Below are 5,992 nucleotides of genomic sequence, written 5' to 3'. Positions count from 1 at the left end.
CAAGGATCACATTCGTTCTTAGAAGTTTTCAGTGCTATTTGAAATTGAAAGTAAGAAGTCTTACTTCTCAAAATTTTTTAGATAAGCGTTTTTACTAAAATTTTCAGTCAAACTGTATTTAAGTCATGCTGAAGTGTGTGATTTCAAAATGCTTGTAATTACCAAAATCTTTTAATGCAAGCCTTCCGTGAAGAAGAGGGGGTGACGTAAAATGAACTCGATCTCAGAAAATGGCCTTCAACGCGAATGTGACCGTTTCGATGTCAGAAAATAATAGAGAACATTTTCAAAATGTCACTTGTTTCTAATTTTCATATAATTTTGGAGGCCATAAACACAACCATTTGAAGATCATATCCGAAAAAATAAAGAAAGAGAACGAGGGAAGAACAACTCAACCCAACAAACAATATCTAGAAGCATTCATTGAAAGATTGAAGTACGTAGGAGAATCTTAATAAATATATCAATTGATTGAGAGCTATCCACTTGTTTGAGGTTACAATTGAGAGATTTGCACTTTACTATATTCAATCTTCACATTCAAATCACTCACAAAAGGAAGATGAACTTGATAGAATAGTTGAGTGATAGTCTTTTCATAAAGAGATTAAAGAATGTTTAGTTGGTTGTGAAATTTGTTGTCCCAACTAGAGTTGAGAGTGTGCTAGGAGTTCAGTAGGTAGTTGTTAAGTCCTAATGAAATGGATATTTACGAGTGTTGTAAAGTCAAAGTGTTTTAGTGGAATCTTTTCGAAAACAGAAGAAGGAGAGATATAAAAGGATTTGACTTTCGAATTTTCATAAACACATTTGTGCATCTTTACCATATCAAATTTACTTATTGTTATTTTTTATTGGATTTATTGAAGCATTTTATGTGTTTCTTAAAATACGAAATGTTGCAATCAAAGTGTTTGATAAAATTCTTCAACCAAACTGGTTTTATACATTCAATTTATATATCATTTAAATGTTTTACAAAATATTTAGACATTTTCAGAATAATTATTTTGATTGTCTTCTGCTTGGTTTGAAAACGAAACTTGATTTAATTTTTCGGTGTTCAATATTTCAAGAACCTAGCTATTGTAGTTCAATTCTTGTCTCTAACCGATCCTAATAGATTTAATTTATAGAGATTAAATTATATAACTTAAAAGTGTTTATGTATATTACAAAATCTTAAATTTTTAGATTAATTTTCGATTTCAATTTTATTTTCTAAACGTAAGAAATCATAACCGAATCGTAAGTCTGGTTTTTTTTTCCTCTAGTTTTTAAGATACGGTTCTGGTTTTGGCTCCACGATTTTATGAAGTGAGAACCATGTTTGGCTCTATCTTTTGACTCTCTTGGTGCCTAATATTGAATAATGTTAGTGAATTTTTGTTCAATAAGTACCACTCATTTTCAAATCTATTTTATCTGAACTCATTTCACAATGTGGATTTTTGTCTCTTGAAAACTCACTTTCTTCTTCTCAAGATTTAATAAAAGCTAAATATTTTATGCAATATATGTTGGACTTAGAGCATTTGGCCTATTGGGCTTGTTCTTTTTGAAAGAGAAATTGGACAAGCAAGGCCTAGATAAGTGGATGGTACGTGATAAATGTCCCACATAAGAAAATAATCATAGCATTGGTGAGCTTATATTGAGTTATACTTTGTGAATGTGTAAGAAAGATTGGTCAAGAGGCACTCTCTCGCGCAGGGGAGGTGCAAATCTTGGGCCCGATTTACAATAGAAAAAGGCTTGACTTGTGTTCAAGCGTACGAGCACGACCTGAGTGCGTCGAATGTCGGACCGATCAAGGCAAAATTTCCCACCAAGGTTCACCTGACTTTTGCTATTTTTTATTTTTGAAAATTCTATAATGGATGACCTTCCATCTGCCTGACTCTCCATGTGGCCTGTCTATTGGTGCTCCAGCTGTACTGACCTTTGGTGCTCTAGCTGGATTGATCTTTGGCCTTTCGGATGGCCAGCAGTGACTGTCCATATGGAACCCGAGTGCCAATATATAGAGGCAGTCTCAAGTCCTTCAGATGTACCTAACACACTCTCCTGCATTCTCGTTCCTTCAGCACTCTTCTTTGTTGTCTCGGCTACTACTGCTTCCTCTGGCTGCTGTTCTTCTGCCCTCGTGATAAACTTAAGGTACCTTTTAGTTCGTCGTTGTTGTGCATCGTGCTAGGTTATTGCTATTTGTTCCGTTGTATCTTGGGAAACAGACGTCCAAGTACATCCTCGAAGCACATATCGGAAGGGACGAATCTGTTTTAAGGACACTGTACTTCGTATAAGCCTCAGTTTGGATAATTTCAAGCTTTTCACTACTGTTTCCTTTACTATACTGTTCATTGATTTTCTTTCTCGCAAGCTTTTTGTACTATATCATTCGATATATTGTGTAACAATCTTAAAACATATTACTCATTACGTGGTGTGTTTCAGATATGGCTACTGATACCAGCGTGCAAAGGGATACTGGTCATGTTGTCCCTCATGTGCCGCCTGAAGTTGTCCCTCGTGTTACCCCACATGCTGCTCCTGAAAAGTTCACTGGTGTGGACTTCATAGGTGGTAGCAGAAGATGCTGTTCTACTTGACGATGCTGAACTTGACCAGATTCATGTTTGAGGATGCTCCTAAACTCAAAGAGGGTGAGTGCGGTGGAAAAATGAAATCATTTTGGTTTCTTATGTCGAAACTATGTATTAAACGGATTGACCGATTCGCTCTACAACGTGTTTTGCGAAAAGAAAACGGCTAAAGAGCTATGAGAATCCCTTGACAGAGAGTACAAAACCGAGGATGTCAGGTTCAAGAAGTTTCTTGTTGGCCGCTTTCTGGACTTTAAAATGGTGGATTCAAAGCCGATTATCAGCTAAGTTCAAGAACTCCAAGTGATTTTTCACGAAATTCACGGTGAGGGGATGACTTTGAGCGAATCATTCCCAGTGGCTGCTATTGTTGAGAAGCTACCACCAGCTTGGAAGGATTTCAAAAATTATTTGAAGCACAAGCGCAATGAGATGAATGTTTGAAGAGCTCATTGTTCGACTTCGCATCGAGGAAGACAACAAGAGTTCGGAAAGACGATAGTTTTCTCCTGTTGCTGCTAAGGCAAATGTTTTCGAGCATGGTCAAAGCTCGAAAAAGAGAACCTTTTCCACCTCCAACAAAAGGTTGAATATGGGACCCAAGGGAGGCATTTCGAAGAAAAAGTTCTCTAGAAAATGCTACAATTATGATGGTATAGGTCACAAGTCCTCTGAATGTAAGAAACCGAAGAGAAACCGGGAGGTGAATGTAGTAGAGAACATTTCTCAGGAGGTTTCGAATATGAATCTCTGTGCTGTAATATCAGAAGTTAATCTAGTGGGTTCGAACCCAAGGGAGTGGTGGATTGACACGGGTGCCACTCGCCATGTTTTCTCGGACAAGGAGATGTTTGCTACTCTTGAGGAATATGAGAATGGGAAAAAGCTATTCATGAGAAATTCTGCTACTTCTGAAATCAAGGGTCAAGGAAAAGTTGTTCTTAAGATGACATATGGGAAAGAACTGACTCTGAACAATGTGCACATCCGCAAGAACTTGGTGTACGGGTCGCTTTTTAACCAACATGGTTTCTGTATTGTCTTTGAGTCAGATAAGGTTGTTTTGTCGAAAAGTGGAATGTTTGTTGGTAAAGGTTATGTTTGTAATGGTTTATTCATGAAACGTCTGCCCTTTTTATTGCCTTAAAAGTACTAGAATTTTTTTTAAAACCACTCAATTTTCGGCCATGTACATTTACCACAAAAATATTTGTATAAAATATTTTCTCCTTTAAAAATAACACATCATCCAACTAGCATTTTAAAATCAAGTGAAGTAGTCATAAATATGATATCGTCAACTGTCTTACCAAACCTAAAAAGCAATAAGTTTAAAAAGTATAGCCCATACTAAACCTCTCAAAAATATCTCAAAAAGCATAAATAAATAGTCTTAAAAATCTTTAACGTAAATCATAAAGCATAAATCATAAATGCGGAAAAATTAGAAGCGCTGGTCTTCGGGTTGTGTGCGCCATCAGTCCAGTCAAATCATCCGTCAAGACCTCCCTCAACCTCACCTGCATCCATCACACCTAGTGAGTCTAAAGACTCAACACACCATAATCTTTATAACAAACTAGCCACCGAAGCACACGCGTTGCGTGTGTCATGAATATATGAGGCTAATATATTAAACATTCATGATATTACAACACCATGACACCAAAACATTTTGTACTTGAATAATGAAAGGCAATGGATTTCAAAACTTAAATAAATATGTCAAACTCAATTTGTTACCTTACATGATATAAGTTTTGATCATAAAAAATCATTGTTTCTTTTGAAGCCGTAATATCATTTCATGTGAAATAATTATAAACTTCAATGTAAAAGAATTAAACAAATAGTCAAAATATTGTCCAAAAAATATAAGAATATCATCAAACTAAAATTTATTGAATATAAAACCTCAAATTTGTCTTCTACATTCAACTAATAAATTGAAAAAAAAAAAATAAAGTTGTATTTATTTTTAGACATTTTATGTATAAGTTAAACCCTATATGTTGTAGCGTAATAACAAAATATTCATTTTATCGAATCATATCCAATTACAACATATATAAACATACAAAATAAATGGAGCAATCTATTAGAGTGTGCTATAAAAAATTGATATGACATAACAAAATATAAACTACTGCAAGAATTTCGCTAAATGTCACTACATTGTTATTAATGTAATAACATAACTATGACATTGCTAATTTGTTGTTTTTAATAATTCAGCAATAATAAAAAATGAAACTAAATCCTTAAATGATTAAGAGACGTTTCAAATATCCAATATTGCATTACACATGTAATGTGTGTGTCTCGATCGATGGTTTATATACAGTTTTCGAATCATATTTTATTATCTTATAAATTTCGTTTTTAAATTTTGGTCATATAAAAGTATAAATAATTCTATTGATGTAAGTTTAAATAATGATGCAGATTTTGAGGTATTTTTAATTAAAGAATACAAACAATTTTTTTAATTAATAAATTCCGAATTAAATTAAAAATAATATGCATGTTGTGATTAAAATTGGAATATTTGGAATAATATTAATTAAAAGGTGTTGGAAAATAAATAAAATAGTATTGGGTGAAAATACTATATAAAATTTCAAATAGTAAATTTAATTGAGTATGAACTATTTTGAATCACAATCATAGGGATCTAAATTTAAATTTATATAGTAGACAAAAAACATAAAAATAAAATACCTCTTTTATTTGAGTCAATTGAAATTTGGATAGGACAAAACACATTGAAAATATGTCCCATCTCCAAAACAGATCCAAAAATGTATCCAACTTTGATTTTTCTTAATTAAAATTTCATGTATTAATTTTTGTTTTTTTTTTTAAATATACAATCGTGAAAATAATTGACACTTGATATAATTAATTATTTTTATATTGTTACTGTTGAAAAATAATATTTAAAATGTGTGTATTGAATATTTGAATGTTGAAAATTAGGTAAAATTAGGTGTTGAATATTGAAATTTGTGTGTGATGATGAAGGTAATGATGTAATTTATTTTTGGATTATTTGTAAAAATTTTCTATAAATAGATCTCTCATTTGTGAAGAAAATTACAATTGAGTTGAGAGAAAAATATTATAAAGTGTGTAGTGTGATAATTTTGAGAGTTTGAAATTTTTACTTTTTACAGTAAATTTTTACTTTTTCACAACACGTTATCAGCACGAAACTCTAAAAGTCCTCCATATTTTTCCAAGCTCCAAAACAGAAGAAAAAAGTAACAAAAGTAATAATATTTATTTTATTGTTTATTTATTTATTGTTTATATATTTACTATATAATATAATGTTATTATAAATAATAAAAATAAATTTTTCAAAAAACTTGTTATAAATC

General features: G+C 32.1%; 1 long non-coding RNA gene across 1 annotated transcript in view; it reads right to left on the bottom strand.

The window, feature by feature from the left end:
• Positions 1-4,110: 4,110 nt before the first annotated feature.
• The window catches only part of LOC140957656 (uncharacterized), a 10,773-nt gene continuing 8,891 nt past the window's right edge, over positions 4,111-5,992 (bottom strand). Inside the window, exon 4 of the long non-coding RNA XR_012171664.1 lies at positions 4,111-4,129. This is a non-coding gene — a long non-coding RNA (uncharacterized lncRNA). The remainder of the gene's footprint in view (positions 4,130-5,992) is intronic.

The sequence above is a fragment of the Primulina huaijiensis genome, chromosome 14 (assembly GCF_012295235.1).
Source record: "Primulina huaijiensis isolate GDHJ02 chromosome 14, ASM1229523v2, whole genome shotgun sequence".
In the NCBI taxonomy this organism is placed as follows: domain Eukaryota; kingdom Viridiplantae; phylum Streptophyta; class Magnoliopsida; order Lamiales; family Gesneriaceae; genus Primulina; species Primulina huaijiensis.
The sequence above is the reverse complement of the archived record's forward strand: the minus strand, read 5'-3'. Positions and strand labels throughout refer to the sequence as shown.